The sequence below is a fragment of the Sycon ciliatum genome, chromosome 10 (genome assembly GCF_964019385.1).
Source record: "Sycon ciliatum chromosome 10, ocSycCili1.1, whole genome shotgun sequence".
Lineage (NCBI taxonomy): Eukaryota > Metazoa > Porifera > Calcarea > Leucosolenida > Sycettidae > Sycon > Sycon ciliatum.
In genome coordinates, this window is record NC_088652.1 from 20,303,708 (window position 1) to 20,320,721 (window position 17,014).

At 46.6% G+C, this 17,014-nt stretch overlaps 1 long non-coding RNA gene across 1 annotated transcript in view; it reads left to right on the top strand.

Annotated features, from left to right (window-relative positions):
• Window positions 1-6,259: 6,259 nt before the first annotated feature.
• The window catches only part of LOC135825882 (uncharacterized), a 38,120-nt gene continuing 27,365 nt past the window's right edge, over window positions 6,260-17,014 (top strand). The window contains exon 1 of the long non-coding RNA XR_010555160.1: window positions 6,260-6,307. This is a non-coding gene — a long non-coding RNA (uncharacterized LOC135825882). The remainder of the gene's footprint in view (window positions 6,308-17,014) is intronic.

The window sequence follows — 17,014 nt, forward strand, 5'->3', positions numbered from 1 at the left end:
AAGATTCACGGGTAAAAAGCCCCAAACTGTGAGATTGGTTATTTTTCAGCTTTCAGCAGCCCTGGGCAAGTTCTTTGGAGAAATGTGGCTCTTTTTCTTGGTGCACTTGTCTATGTCCAGCTGCACAACGAGATGAGGCTGGTCATTGTCATTTTCTGACCTGTTAACGGGCAGGAAGGTGAGAAAATGTCAGATTTTGACCATTTGTGCTGACCTTTGAATTTCAATGTACCTCTCTATAACTTCACCCAACTGTAATGTCAGTGGTCGCATTGATTTGATTTTTGGTTTGCTTGTAGGGCGCTGGCACCCACATTCAGTGACCCAAAAAATGTGGCACTGCTGGGAATAGTTTAGTCGCAAAGTGAAGATTCACGGGTAAAAAGCCCCAAACTGTGAGATTGGTTATTTTTCAGCTTTCAGCAGCCCTGGGCAAGTTCTTTAGAGAAATATGGCTCTTTTTCTTGGTGCACTTGTCTATGTCCAGCTGCATAACGAGATGAGGCTGGTCATTGTCATTTTCTGAGCTGTGAACGGGCAGGAAGGTGAGAAAATGTCGGATTTTGACCATTTGTGCTGACCTTTGAATTTCAATGTACCTCTATAACTTGACCCAACTGTAATGTCTGTGGTCGCATTGATTGGACTTTTGGTTGTCTTGTAGGGCGCTGGCACCCACATTCAGTCACCCAGAAAATGTGGCACTGCTGTGAATAGTTTAGTCGCAAAGTGGAGATTCACGGGTAAAAAGCCCCAAACTGTGAGATTGGTTATTTTTCAGTTTTCAGCAGCAATGTGCAAGTTCTTTTGAGAAATGTGGCTCTTTTTCTTGGTGCACTTGTCTATGTCCAGCTGCACAACGAGATGAGGCTGGTCATTGTCATTTTCTGAGCTGCGAACGGGCAGGAAGGTGAGAAAATGTCGGATTTTGACCATTTGCGCTGACCTTTGAATTTCAATGTACCTCTCCATAACATGACCCAGCTGTAATGTCAGTGGTCGCATTGATTTGATTTTTGGTTTGCTTGTAGGGCGCTGGCACCCACATTCAGTGACCCAAAAAATTTGGCACTGCTGTGAATAGTTTAGTCGCAAAGTGAAGATTCACGGGTAAAAAGCCCCAAACTGTGAGATTGTTTTTTTTTCAGCTTTCAGTAGCCCTGGGCAAGTTCTTTGGAGAAATGTGGCTCTTTTTCTTGGTGCATTTGTCTATGTCCAGCTTCATAACGAGATGAGGCTGGTCATTGTCATTTTCTGAGCTGTGAACGGGCAGGAAGGTGAGAAAATGTCGGATTTTGACCATTTGTGCTGACCTTTCAATTTCAATGTACCTCTCTATAACATGACCCAGCTGTAATGTCAGTGGTCGCATTGATTTGATTTTTGGTTTGCTTGTAGGTCGCTGGCACCTTCATTCAGTGACCCTGAAAATGTGGCACTGCTGTGAATAGTTTAGTCGCAAAGTTAAGATTCACGGGTAAAAAGCCCCAAACTGTGAGATTGGTTATTTTTCAGCTTTCAGCAGCCCTGGGCAAGTTCTTTGGAGAAATGTGGCTCTTTTTCTTGGTGCACTTGTCTATGTCCAGCTGCATAACGAGATAAGGCTGGTCATTGTCATTTTCTGAGCTGTGAACGGGCAGGAAGGTGAGAAAATGTCGGATTTTGACCATTTGCGCTGACCTTTGAATTTCAATGTACCTCTCTATAACATGCCCCAGCTGTAATGTCAGGTGTCGCATTGATTTGATTTTTGGTTTGCTTGTAGGGCGCTGGCACCCACATTCAGTGACCCAAAAAATTTGGCACTGCTGTGAATAGTTTAGTCGCAAAGTGAAGATTCACGGGTAAAAAGTCCTAAACTGTGAGTTTGGTTATTTTTCAGCTTTCAGCAGCCCTGGGCAAGTTCTTTGGAGAAATGTGGCTCTTTTTCTTGGTGCACTTGTCTATGTCCAGCTGCATAACGAGATGAGGCTGGTCATTGTCATTTTCTGAGCTGTGAACGGGCAGGAAGGTGAGAAAATGTCGGATTTTGACCATTTGTGCTGACCTTTCAATTTCAATGTACCTCTCTATAACATGACCCAGCTGTAAAGTAAGTGGTCGCGTTGATTTGATTTTTGGTTTGCTTGTAGAGCGCTGGCATCCACATTCAGTGACCCAGAAAATGTGGCACTGCTGTGAATAGTTTAGTCGCAAAGTGAAGATTCACGGGTAAAAAGCCCCAAACTGTGAGATTGGTTATTTTTCAGCTTTCAGCAGCCCTGTGCAAGTTCTTTGGAGAAATGTGGCTCTTTTTCTTGGTGCACTTGTCTATGTCCAGCTGCACAACGAGATGAGGCTGGTCAATTTCATTTTCTAAGCTGTGAACGGGCAGGAAGGTGAGAAAATGTCGGATTTTGACCATTTGTGCTGACCTTTGAATTTCAACGTACCTCTCTATAACATGACCCAGCTGTAATGTCAGTGGTCGCATTGATTTGATTTTTGGTTTGCTTGTAGGGCGCTGGCACCTTCTATCAGTGACCCAGAAAATGTGGCACTGCTGTGAATAGTTTAGTCGCAAAGTTAAGATTCACGGGTAAAAAGCCCCAAACTGTGAGATTGGTTATTTTTCAGCTTTCAGCAGCCCTGTGCAAGTTCTTTGGAGAAATGTAGCTCTTTTTCTTGGTGCACTTGTCTATGTCCAGCTGCACAACGAGATGAGGCTGGTCATTGTCATTTTCTGAGCTGTGAACGGGCAGGAAGGTGAGAAAATGTCGGATTTTGACCATTTGTGCTGACCTTTGAATTTCAATGTAGCTCTCTATAACATGGCCAGCTTTAATGTCAGTGGTCGCATTGATTTGATTTTTGGTTTGCTTGTAGGGCGCTGGCACCTACATTCAGTGACCCAGAAAATGTGGCACTGCTGTGAATAGTTTAGTCGCAAAGTGAAGATTCACGGGTAAAAAGCCCCAAACTGTGAGATTGGTTATTTTTCAGCTTTCAGCAGCCCTGTGCAAGTTCTTTGTAGAAATGTGGCTCTTTTTCTTGGTGCACTTGTCTATGTCCAGCTGCATAACGAGATGAGGCTGGTCATTGTCATTTTCTGAGCTGTGAACGGGCAGGAAGGTGAGAAAATGCCGGATTTTGAACATATTTGCTGACCTTTGAATTTCAATGCACCTCTCTATAACATGACCCAGCTGTAATGTCAGTGGTCGCATTGATTTGATTTTTGGTTTGCTTGTAGGGCGCTGGAACCCACATTCAGTCACCCAGAAAATGTGGCACTGCTGTTAATAGTTTAGTCGCAAAGTGAAGATTCACGGGTAAAAAGCCCCAAACTGTGAGATTGGTTATTTTTCAGCTTTCAGCAGCCCTGGGCAAGTTCTTTGGAGAAATGTGGCTCTTTTTCTTGGTGCACTTGTCTATGTCCAGCTGCACAACGAGATGAGGCTGGTCATTGTCATTTTCTGAGCTGTTAACCCTTTACCGGCAAGTGCATTTTGTATATGAAATCCATAACATTGAGAAGGATGCCAATAACTCACAACGAGGGCACATTTTGTATGTGCAAGTTATGTTTTCTTGGAAGTCTGGTACTTCTTCTTGACGATGGAAAAAATTATTTTCACATACCACACACATACGCTACTAAATTGGCACCTATACGTCTAAACACGGAAATTGTACACAATGCAAATCGTCAGATTCCGACATTGACATAAAACTGCCAAAACAAGTCGACTTCAGAGTGGAAACGAACGCTATAGCCATCACAGACGTCAGTGGCCGTGCCTCGCTCGCAATTGAGAGCAGCATCGCCCCAAAATCGCTGTCCGATGGCTCCGTAAGGTCGTGCGCAAGTCGCGCAGCGCTGCCGTCACTCAGGTACGTAGAAAGTCGATGGCCTAAAATTCCGTCTCTGGAAGACTGTCGACACGGGGATCACTCTCCATGGCTTCCACACCATAAGCACCATCAGATTCTTCCAGGTACATTACGACGACATCGTCTTCAGCGGCTGGAGCTCCCGATATTTGCGTGAGAATTTACTTGGCGTGCGCTCCGCTCCGCAATTTGAAATTCGCTTGCATCGGCGGCTGGAACGAAGTATTTATCTATCTGTCGTGGGTCCCAGAGCAAAGGTCTGCTAGGTCCTCGTCGGAGAAGTCATCTGAGGACGAAAGGAACTCACTGCGCAAGAGGAAATGCACCTGACGACGTTTTGACGGAGGCAGACGGCATTGTCGGCGCGCGTGTATTTCCGTAAATTTTCGATCGCGCAGTTCTCAATGAAATCAAATGGGACACGCGTAGATCTCTTCAGCTACGGATAGGATCATACCTAGGCTGTGTGAGGGCCACGGGAAATCCCCGTGGGCTGATGCTTCCTGTCATACCAGGCATGGTTTTAGTATGCATGTCGAATGCGTCGTTTACGACGCATTCAAGTATGGGGCTGCCGGTAAAGGGTTAACGGGCAGGAAGGTGAGAAAATGTCGGATTTTGACCATTTGTGCTGACCTTTGAATTTCAATGCACCTCTCTATAACATGACCCAGCTGTAATGTCAGTGGTCGCATTGATTTGATTTTTGGTTTGCTTGTAGGGCGCCGGCACCCACATTCAGTGACCCCAAAAATTTGGCACTGCTGTGAATAGTTTAGTCGCAAAGTGAAGATTCACGGGTAAAAAGCCCCAAACTGTGAGATTGTTTATTTTTCAGCTTTCAGTAGCCCTGGGCAAGTTCTTTGGAGAAATGTGGCTCTTTTTCTTGGTGCACTTGTCTATGTCCAGCTGCATAACGAGATGAGGCTGGTCATTGTCATTTTCTGAGCTGTGAACGGGCAGGAAGGTGAGAAAATGTCGGATTTTGACCATTTGTGCTGACCTTTCAATTTCAATGTACCTCTCTATAACATGACCCAGCTGTAATGTCAGTGGTCGCATTGATTTGATTTTTGGTTTGCTTGTAGGGCGCTGGCACCTTCATTCAGTGACCCAGAAAATGTGGCACTGCTGTGAATAGTTTAGTCGCAAAGTGAAGATTCACGGGTAAAAAGCCCCAAACTGTGAGATTGGTTATTTTTCAGCTTTCAGCAGCCCTGGACAAGTTCTTTAGAGAAACGTGGCTCTTTTTCTTGGTGCACTTGTCTATGTCCAGCTGCACAACGAGATGAGGCTGGTCATTGTCATTTTCTGAGCTGTTAACGGGCAGGAAGGTGAGAAAATGTCGGATTTTGACCATTTGTGCTGACCTTTGAATTTCAATGTACCTCTCTATAACATGACCCAGCTGTAATGTCAGTGGTCGCATTGATTTCATTTTTGGTTTGCTTGTAGGGCGCTGGCACCTTCATTCAGTGACCCAGAAAATGTGGCACTGCTGTGAGTAGTTTAGTCGCAAAGTGAAGATTCACGGGTAAAAAGCCCCAAACTGTGAGATTGGTTATTTTTCAGCTTTCAGCAGCCCTGGGCAAGTTCTTTGGAGAAATGTAGCTCTTTTTCTTGGTGCACTTGTCTATGTCCAGCTGCACAACGAGATGAGGCTGGTCATTGTCATTTTCTGAGCTGTGAACGGGCAGGAAGGTGAGAAAATGTCGGATTTTGACCATTTGTGCTGACCTTTGAATTTCAATGTAGCTCTCTATAACATGGCCAGCTGTAATGTCAGTGGTCGCATTGATTTGATTTTTGGTTTGCTTGTAGGGCGCTGGCACCTACATTCAGTGACCCAGAAAATGTGGCACTGCTGTGAATAGTTTAGTCGCAAAGTGAAGATTCACGGGTAAAAAGCCCCAAACTGTGAGATTGGTTATTTTTCAGCTTTCAGCAGCTCTGTGCAAGTTCTTTAGAGAAATGTGGCTCTTTTTCTTGGTGCACTTGTCTATGTCCAGCTGCATAGTGAGATGAGGCTGGTCATTGTCATTTTCTGAGCTGTGAACGGGCAGGAAGGTGAGAAAATGTCGGATTTTGACCATTTGTGCTGACCTTTGAATTTCAATGTACCTCTCTATAACATGACCCAGCTGTAATGTAAGTGGTCGCGTTGATTTGATTTTTGGTGTACTTGTAGAGCGCTGGCATCCACATTCAGTGACCCAGAAAATGTTGCACTGCTGTGAATAGTTTAGTCGCAAAGTGAAGATTCACGGGTAAAAAGCCCCAAACTGTGAGATTGGTTATTTTTCAGTTTTCAGCAGCAATGTGCAAGTTCTTTTGAGAAATGTGGCTCTTTTTCTTGGTGCACTTGTCTATGTCCAGCTGCACAACGAGATGAGGCTGCTCATTGTCATTTTCTGAGCTGTGAACGGGCAGGAAGGTGAGAAAATGTCGGATTTTGACCATTTGCGCTGACCTTTGAATTTCAATGTACCTCTCTATAACATGCCCCAGCTGTAATGTCAGTGGTCGCATTGATTTGATTTTTGGTTTGCTTGTAGGGCGCTGGCACCCACATTCAGTGACCCAAAAAATGTGGCACTGCTGTGAATAGTTTAGTCGCAAAGTGAAGATTCACGGGTAAAAAGCCCCAAACTGTGAGATTGGTTATTTTTCAGCTTTCAGTAGCCCTGGGCAAGTTCTTTGGAGAAATATGGCTCTTTTTCTTGGTGCACTTGTCTATGTCCAGCTGTATAACGAGATGAGGCTGGTCATTGTCATTTTCTGAGCTGTGAACGGGCAGGAAGGTGAGAAAATGTCGGATTTTGACCATTTGTGCTGACCTTTGAATTTCAATGTACCTCTCTATAACTTGACCCAACTGTAATGTCAGTGGTCGCATTGATTTGATTTTTGGTTTGCTTGTGGGGCGCTGGCACCCACATTAAGTGACCCAGAGAATCTGGCACTGCTGTGAATAGTTTAGTCGCAAAGTGAAGATTCACGGGTAAAAAGCCCCAAACTGTGAGATTGGTTATTTTTCAGCTTTCAGTAGCCCTGGGCAAGTTCTTTAGAGAAATGTGGCTCTTTTTCTTGGTGCACTTGTCTATGTCCAGCTACCCAAGGAGATGACGCTGGTCATTGTCATTTTCTGAGCTGTGAACGGGCAGGAAGGTGAGAAAATGTCGCATTTTGACCATTTGTGCTGACCTTTGAATTTCAATGTACCTCTCTATAAAATGACCCAGCTGTAATGTAAGTGGTCGCGTTGATTTTATTTTTGGTTTGTTTGTAGGGCGATGGCACCCACATTCAGTGACCCAGAAAATGTGGCACTGCTGTGAATAGTTTAGTCGCAAAGTGAAGATTCACGGGTAAAAAGCCCCAAACTGTGAGATTGTAACAGTCCAACTAACTTCCGTAGTCGTTCTTGGAATAAGCAATGATCCTTGCCATAATGCATTCTTATATACATGAACAAGCAATGATGGACATAACACCTAACAGCAGCAGCGTGATAATAGCAGGTGATAAGTGTATCCTATTCCTAGTGTTAGTAGTAACAGTGAATCTGTTACACCATTCCCCCCTCTCAACTGTCAGAACAGTACCAATTCGAAGGAACAGTTATGGTAACTAATGATCATGCATGGATATGTGGAATGTATGGTAGCCGAAAACAACACTGATGAACTCAAGATCCAGTGCATGTCCTCTGCAAATAACGCCTGGCTGGCAGGGAAGCACTATCCTAATCATGCAGAATGCTACATTTCTATTGCAACACGTAGAAACTAGCAATACAACTGTGGCTGCCAATTAAATAGCAATTTTATGAAAAACCGTCCAGGTAGGTTTTCAGCGGAATAATAGCGTTTCCTGCTTCATCCATCAAGTATTCCTCCGGCTCCCAGGTGGCATCTCGGTAGCCCTTCCATTTCACTAGGTACTGCGTGCGCCGTCCTCTCTTCTTGTGCGACAACACCTTTTCGACAATGTACCGCGTTTGGCCATCCGCATCGGTTAGGGGTGGAGGTGCCGGCTGAGTACGGCCCGGTATCTCATTGCCATGGTACAGCTTGAGGGCAGCAATATTGAACACTGGATGGGCCCGAATGATTCTTGGAAGAGCTAATCTGTACGCATTCGGGGCCACTTTCTTCTGCACCTTGAACGGCCCATACCACTTGAGCCTTAATTTGTGTGAAGGCCTGTCTCGTTCCTCGGGCGTCAGCAGGAAGTCCCTGAAGACCAACACCTCATCCCCCTCCTTCAGGGCGTCCTCCACCCGTCCTCGATCCGCATACAATGATTGCCGGGCCTGCGCCGCCACGATGGCATCATGTGCCTCACGTAGTGCCTCTACGCGGCCATCCAGCCATGACAGCGGACCATTCGTGTCCATGCCAGCTCCAGCTTTCTGCTTCGTCAATAAGCTCGAGGGAGTAACTGGATGGCATCCATGGTTGAGGAAAAATGGCGTGTTACCTGTTGACGCTTGATCGGCATTGTTGATCGCAAACTCACATAGCGATAGGAGTTCATCCCAATTGTTTTGCCTATGGTTGACGAAAGCTCTTAGCGTATCCTCAATGACACGGTTCACACGCTCAGTCATGTTATCGGTCTGCGGGTGGTTGGCCGTGCTCATTTTTAGCTCCACGCCAAGAATACTGAAAACCTCCTTGAAGAACGCCGACGTGAATCGCGGATCTCGATCACAAACTATCGTTTTGCTCAAGCCATGGGCAGCAAACACATGATCCACGTACAATCGGGCTGCCTCCTTAGAGTCAACATGAACAGTCGTCGGGATCAGGTGCACATACTTCGTCAGACGGTCCACAAAGGTTAGAATGGCGCTATGTCCTCGGCAGGTCAGCGGCAGTGCCATGATGAAATCCATGCTGATGTCTGCCCAGGGCTGTTCGGGGACTGGAAGGGACTGCAACAGTCCTGCCTTGGTCTGGCTACCCTTTACGCGTTGGCACCGGTCGCAAGATTTAACGAAGTCCTTCACAGTACTTCTCATGCCTGGCCAAGAGAAGTATCTGCTCAGCTTCAGGTAGGTCCTGTCTCTCCCCGGATGGCTGGCCGTCAGGCAATCATGATTCTGTTTGAGCAGTTGCAGCCGTACCGGACCGCGAGGAATGCAGAGGCGAGCATCGCCCGATGTTACTAGGTACAGCCGCCGGTCCACACTGTTCCAGACGTATCGCTCATGCATGGCGTCTTCGCTGCAAGCCATCAAGCGCTTGATTACTGGCGAAAGCTCTGGGTCACTATCATACCCTGCTGAGATCTGATTCGCAATTCCTTGATTCACATCCAGAGAGAACTCGATTCCATTCAGTTCCAAGTCTGGTCGACGTGACAACGGGTCTGCTATGTTACACTTCCCTGGCTTGTGATGTACCGTGTAGTCATAGTCGGCCAGGAATTCAATCCATCGAGCCTCTCTCTTGGTTAAGTTTGGTTTGGTCCTGAGGTAGACAACTCCCATGTTGTCGGTGTAGAGTTGAAAGTGGCGAAATAGGTAGACTCGCCAGCACTGCAGGGCGTACACTACAGCCAAAGTTTCTCGCTCGGCGGCCGTGTAATTCCGTTCGGCAGAAGACAGCTTTCGGCTCACGTAAGCCACAGGATGCCAGGACTGGTCCTCTGCTTGCTGCGTTAAGACTCCTGCCACAGCAAAGTCACTTGCGTCAGTCTCAACGCGGAAATCCTGACTGACGTTTGCTAGTCGCAACACTGGTGCATCCAGCAGAGCAGACTTCAATCGCTCAAATGCCTCCTGTCGAGTCTGATTCCACTCGAAGCGCACATGTTTCCCTGTCAGTTCCTCCAGGGGTTTGGAGATGGCCGAGAAATGGTTAATGAACCTTCGAAAGTAATTAGCGAATCCCAGAAACTGTCTTACGTGCGTGACCGTCGTCGGGACAGGCCAGTTATGCACGGCCTTGATCTTCTCTGGATCTGGAGAAATGCATTGGCCGTCTATCCGGTGCCCAAGAAACAGAACGTCTGTCCGGCCGAATTCACATTTAGACGGTTTGCAATATAGCTCATTCCTCCTGAGGGCGTTTAAGATGGTTCTGACATGATCGAGGTGCTCCTCCCATGATTTGCTGAATATGAGGATATCGTCTAGAAACACCACAACGAATTTACGCAGGTATGGCTGGAGGACACTGTTCATCAAGGTTTGGAATGTTGCCGGGGCATTTGTTAGGCCGAAACCCATCACTGTGAACTGAAAGTGACCAAATGGGGTATTTATTGCTGTCTTCGGAATATCTGTTTCTTCTATTCGAATCTGATTGTAACCGGACCTCAGATCTAGCTTGGTGAAATACGCACTGCCTTGGACGGTATCAAAGAGGTCGTCAATATTCGGTAGGCATGCCTTGTTCTTAATGGTTATGCGGTTTAGCTCACGCCAGTCGCATACCATTCGAAGTGTTCCATCCGCTTTCTTTACGAAGAACACAGGGGCTCCGTATGGGGATTTGCTGGGCTGGATGAATCCTCTACGGAGCAGCTCGGTGAGCTGAGCTTGAAGCTCATCCATCTCTGGTTTTGGTAAACGATATGCTGCACGAGATGGCGGTTTAGCTCCTTCTTCCGTTTTTATCTCGTGATCTGCGCCTCTTCTGGGTGGCAGCTTGTTTGGAAGCTCATCGGGAAAGACGTCCCCGAACTCCTTCAGCAGGTCCTTGAAATCCTTCTGATCCTCCCTACCCGGACTATCCACCGTCTGTGGCTCGTCCGGATCTGCTGTCACATACGCTAGGATTCCTTCTGCGCCACCTCTCATTGCATGCCTAGCCTGCTTCCCTGAGATGAGGAACGTCTCGATCGGTGGGTTGGATTTGTCCGTGCCATCACTTTCACTCGGTTGACAGATGATGGATCCACTCTCCAGCTTGATTTCATTGGTACGAAAATTGATCTGTGGGTTCGTCCGGGTCAGCCATGGTTTGCCGAGGATCACGTCATACCGCGTCATAGGGAATACTAGGAACTGTTGGTGCTCGCTAAAGTCGCCGACTACGGTCTTCAAGCTGTCCGTTTTCGTAATAGGCTGTGAGCGGACCGATCCATCAGCAAGTGTGACGTTCAGGACGTCGCTACCGGTTGTTGTGGAGATGTTGTGCTTCTTGACAAGGTCAGTTGAAATGAAGTCGTGGGTTGACCCAGAATCCAGTAGCATGGTAACGCGACGTCCATTTATCTTGCCCTGGACGCGCATTAGGTCGTGTTCGTTGTCGGCGGAAATGCTCCCTGTGCTGGCGGTTACTTCATTAGGCCGGCCAACAGTATCAGGTGACGAATGCTTGACAGGCGAGGCTTGAATTTCGGTCTCCTCGAGGCGTGGTTCCTCATTTGCTAAGGGGCTGAATTTGTTCTGAACTTTGATTCGTGGCCTATTCCTGGGTGGTCTCGTGTTCGCCAGTAGTCGCACTCCCTTCCTTACTGGCGTCCATCGTTTAAAGAAGGCTTGCTTGTGGCGTTCCTCCCTCCTTCTGGACAGAATCTGGCAATATGGTCGGGTTTCCTGCAGGTGAAACACAGCCTTGAACGACCCTCTGGCTCCCTGGGTTCTCTCCCACCGGATGGTGTTGGTTGGCTTGACCAGGGTCCAGGCTGGCGCCTCTGATGCCCTGGTGCGCGCACTGCCTTGGCGTAGCTTGCTTGGGCTAGCCGCATCGACTGGTCTGCTGAGACCGCAGCTCGTATGGCTTGGGCCAAATGTTGCGGGTGCTCCCTAAGCACCTCACCGCTTAGGCCCTGAGCCAGCCCACGCGTGAACAAGATAGCTCTGGAGTGGTCATCAAGCTCGGGAACTTGTAAGCTAAGCCGCGAAAATTTGTTGATGTATTCGTCAAGAGTCTCATCTTGGTGAAGAGCGAATAAGTCGATGCGCGCCTGTTCCCTGTCATAAACCGGGCCGAACACTTCTCCCAGCTTGCTCTTCAGGTCTGGCCAGTCGGAAAACAGCGTGTTTGCCTCCTGATAGGCGATAAACCAAAGACGAGCGTTGCCCTCCAGAAAACTCGCCGCGTAGCTCAAGCGCTCCTCCGCGTTGTCCAGCTGCAGGGACTTCATGGCGAGTTCGATGGCGAAGGCCCACTCCTTGAACTCTCTTGTATCTCCACGAAACACAGGCGGAGACTTAACATGGCGCATGCGTGGCCTCTCTCCGCTGGGAGCTTGAGCACGTCTTGGCGTTTGATCTGATCCATCGCACTGACCGAGTGCGATAAGGTGATTCAGACGCTTCTGAATCTCGAATATACCGTAGGCGACTAATGCGGCCACTGCGCATAGCCCGAACATGACGAAAAGAAAAACCATCCTCTTGCTACCAGTGTAACAGTCCAACTAACTTCAGTAGTCATTCTTGGAATAAGCAATGATCCTTGCCATAATGCATTCTTATATACATGAACAAGCAATGATGGACATAACACCTAACAGCAGCAGCGTGATAATAGCAGGTGATAAGTGTATCCTATTCCTAGTGTTAGTAGTAACAGTGAATCTGTTACAGAGATTGGTTATTTTTCAGCTTTCAGCAGCCCTGGGTAAGTTCTTTGGAGAAATGTGGCTCTTTTTCTTGGTGCACTTGTCTATGTCCAGCTGCATAACGAGATGAGGCTGGTCATTGTCATTTTCTGAGCTGTGAATGGGCAGGAAGGTGAGAAAATGTCGCATTTTGACCATTTGTGCTGACCTTTGAATTTCAATGTACCTCTCTATAACTTGACCCAGCTGTAATGTCAGTGGTTGCATTGATTGGACTTTTGGTTGTCTTGTAGGGCGCTGGCACCCACATTCAGTCACCCAGAAAATGTGGCACTGCTGTGAATAGTTTAGTCGCAAAGTTAAGATTCACGGGTAAAAAGCCCCAAACTGTGAGATTGGTTATTTTTCAGCTTTAAGCAGCCCTAGGCAAGTCCTTTAGAGAAATGTAGCTCTTTTTCTTGGTGCACTTGTCTATGTCCAGCTGCACAACGAGATGAGGTTGGTCATTGTCATTTTCTGAGCTGTGAACGGGCAGGAAGGTGAGAAAATGTCGGATTTTGACCATTTGTGCTGACCTTTGAATTTCAATGTACCTCTCTATAACATGACCCAGCTGTAATTTCAGTGGTCGCATTGGTTTGATTTTTGGTTTGCTTGTAGGGCGCTGGCACCTTCATTCAGTGACCCAGAAAATGTGGCACTGCTGTGAATAGTTTAGTCGCAAAGTGAAGATTCACGGGTAAAAAGCCCTAAACTGTGAGATTGGTTATTTTGCAGCTTTCAGCAGCCCTGGGCAAGTTCTTTGGAGAAATGTGGCTCTTTTTCTTGGTGCACTTGTCTATGTCCAGCTGCACAACGAGATGAGGCTGGTCATTGTCATTTTCTGAGCTGTGAACGGGCAGGAAGGTGAGAAAATGTCGCATTATGACCATTTGTGCTGACCCCTGAATTTCAATGAACCTCTCTATAACATGACCCAGCTGTAATGTCAGTGGTCGCATTGATTTGATTTTTGGTTTGCTTGTAGGGCGCTGGCACCTACATTCAGTGACCCAGAAAATGTGGCACTGCTGTGGATAGTTTAGTCGCAAAGTGAAGATTTACGGGTAAAAAGCCCCAAACTGTGAGATTGGTTATTTTTCAGCTTTCAGCAGCCCTGTGCAAGTTCTTTAGAGAAATGTGGCTCTTTTTCTTGGTGCACTTGTCTATGTCCAGCTGCACAACGAGATGAGGCTGGTCTGTGTCATTTTCTGAGCTGTGAACGGGCAGGAAGGTGAGAAAATGTCGGATTTTGACCATTTGTGCTGACCTTTGAATTTCAATGTACCTCTCTATAACTTGACCCAACTGTAATGTCAGTGGTCGCATTGATTGGACTTTTGGTTGTCTTGTAGGGCGCTGGCACCCACATTCAGTCACCCAGAAAATGTGGCACTGCTGTGAATAGTTTAGTCGCAAAGTTAAGATTCACGGGTAAAAAGCCCCAAACTGTGAGATTGGTTATTTTTCAGCTTTAAGCAGCCCTAGGCAAGTTCTTTAGAGAAATGTGGCTCTTTTTCTTGGTGCACTTGTCTATGTCCAGCTGCACAACGAGATGAGGTTGGTCATTGTCATTTTCTGAGCTGTGAACGGGCAGGAAGGTGAGAAAATGTCGGATTTTGACCATTTGTGCTGACCTTTGAATTTCAATGTACCTCTCTAAAACATGACCCAGCGGTAATGTCAGTGGTCGCATTGATTTGATTTTTGGTTTGCTCGTAGGGCGCTGGCACCTTCATTCAGTGACCCAGAAAATGTGGCACTGCTGTGAATAGTTTAGTCGCAAAGTGAAGATTCACGGGTAAAAAGCCCCAAACTGTGAGATTGGTTATTTTTCAGCTTTCAGCAGCCCTGGGCAAGTTCTTTGGAGAAATGTGGCTCTTTTTCTTGGTGCACTTGTCTATGTCCAGCTGCACAGCGAGATGAGGCTGGTCATTGTCATTTTCTGAGCTGTGAACGGGCAGGAAGGTGAGAAAATGTCGCATTTTGACCATTTGTGCTGACATTTGAATTTCAATGAACCTCTCTATAACATGACCCAGCTATAATGTCAGTGGTCCCATTGATTTGATTTTTGGTTTGCTTGTAGGGCGCTGGCACCTACATTCCGTGACCCAGAAAATGTGGCACTGCTGTGAATAGTTTAGTCGCAAAGTGAAGATTCACGGGTAAAAAGCCCCAAACTGTGAGATTGGTTATTTTTCAGCTTTCAGCAGCCCTGTGCAAGTTCTTTAGAGAAATGTGGCTCTTTTTCTTGGTGCATCTGTCTAGGTCCAGCTGCATAAAAAGATGAGGCTGGTCATTGTCATTTTCTGAGCTGTGAACGGGCAGGAAGGCGAGAAAATGTCGGATTTTGACCATTTGTGCTGACCGTTGAATTTCAATGTCCCTCTCTATAACTTGACCCAACTGTAATGTCAGTGGTCGCATTGATTGGACTTTTGGTTGTCTTGTAGGGCGCTGGCACCCACAATCAGTCACCCAGAAAATGTGGCACTGCTGTGAATAGTTTAGTCGCAAAGTTAAGATTCATGGGTAAAAAGCCCCAAACTGTGAGATTGGTTATTTTTCAGCTTTAAGCAGCCCTAGGCAAGTTCTTTAGAGAAATGTGGCTCTTTTTCTTGGTGCACTTGTCTATGTCCAGCTGCACAACGAGATGAGGCTGGTCATTGTCATTTTCTGAGCTGTGAACGGGCAGGAAGGTGAGAAAATATCGGATTTTGACCATTTGTGCTGACCTTTGAATTTCAATGTACCTCTCTATAACATGACCCAGCTGTAATGTCAGTGGTCGCATTGATTTGATTTTTGGTTTGCTTGTAGGGCGCTGGCACCTTCATTCAGTGACCCAGAAAATGTGGCACTGCTGTGAATAGTTTAGTCGCAAAGTGAAGATTCACGGGTAAAAAGCCCCAAACTGTGAGATTGGTTATTTTTCAGCTTTGAGCAGCCCTGGGCAAGTTCTTTGGAGAAATGTGGCTCTTTTTCTTGGTGCACTTGTCTATGTCCAGCTGCACAGCGAGATGAGGCTGGTCATTGTCATTTTCTGAGCTGTGAACGGGCAGGAAGGTGAGAAAATGTCGGATTTTGACCATTTGCGCTGACCTTTGAATTTCAATGTACCTCTCTATAACATGCCCCAGCTGTAATGTCAGTGGTCGCATTGATTTGATTTTTGGTTTGCTTGTAGGGCGCTGGCACCCACATTCAGTGACCCAAACAATTTGGCACTGCTGTGAATAGTTTAGTCGCAAAGTGAAGATTCACGGGTAAAAAGTCCTAAACTGTGAGATTGGTTATTTTTCAGCTTTCAGCAGCCCTGAGCAAGTTCTTTGGAGAAATGTGGCTCTTTTTCTTGGTGCACTTGCCTATGTCCAGCTGCATAACGAGATGAGGCTGGTCATTGTCATTTTGTGAGCTGTGAACGGGCAGGAAGGTGAGAAAATGTCGCATTTTGACCATTTGTGCTGACATTTGAATTTCAATGAACCTCTCTATAACATGACCCAGCTGTAATGTCAGTGGTCCCATTGATTTGATTTTTGGTTTGCTTGTAGGGCGCTGGCACCTACATTCCGTGACCCAGAAAATGTGGCACTGCTGTGAATAGTTTAGTCGCAAAGTGAAGATTCACGGGTAAAAAGCCCCAAACTGTGAGATTGGTTATTTTTCAGCTTTCAGCAGCCCTGTGCAAGTTCTTTAGAGAAATGTGGCTCTTTTTCTTGGTGCACCTGTCTAGGTCCAGCTGCATAAAAAGATGAGGCTGGTCATTGTCATTTTCTGAGCTGTGAACGGGCAGGAAGGTGAGAAAATGTCGGATTTTGACCATTTGTGCTGACCGTTGAATTTCAATGTCCCTCTCTATAACTTGACCCAACTGTAATGTCAGTGGTCGCATTGATTGGACTTTTGGTTGTCTTGTAGGGCGCTGGCACCCACATTCAGTCACCCAGAAAATGTGGCACTGCTGTGAATAGTTTAGTCGCAAAGTTAAGATTCACGGGTAAAAAGCCCCAAACTGTGAGATTGGTTGTTTTTCAGCTTTAAGCAGCCCTAGGCAAGTTCTTTAGAGAAATGTGGCTCTTTTTCTTGGTGCACTTGTCTATGTCCAGCTGCACAACGAGATGAGGCTGGTCATTGTCATTTTCTGAGCTGTGAACGGGCAGGAAGGTGAGAAAATGTCGGATTTTGACCATTTGTGCTGACCTTTGAATTTCAATGTACCTCTCTATAACATGACCCAGCTGTAATGTCAGTGGTCGCATTGATTTGATTTTTGGTTTGCTTGTAGGGCGCTGGCACCTTCATCCAGTGACCCAGAAAATGTGGCACTGCTGTGAATAGTTTAGTCGCAAAGTGAAGATTCACAGGTAAAAAGCCCCAAACTGTGAGATTGGTTATTTTTCAGCTTTCAGCAGCCCTGGGCAAGTTCTTTGGAGAAATGTGGCTCTTTTTCTTGGTGCACTTGTCTATGTCCAGCTGCACAGCGAGATGAGGCTGGTCATTGTCATTTTCTGAGCTGTGAACGGGCAGGAAGGTGAGAAAATGTCGGATTTTGACCATTTGCGCTGACCTTTGA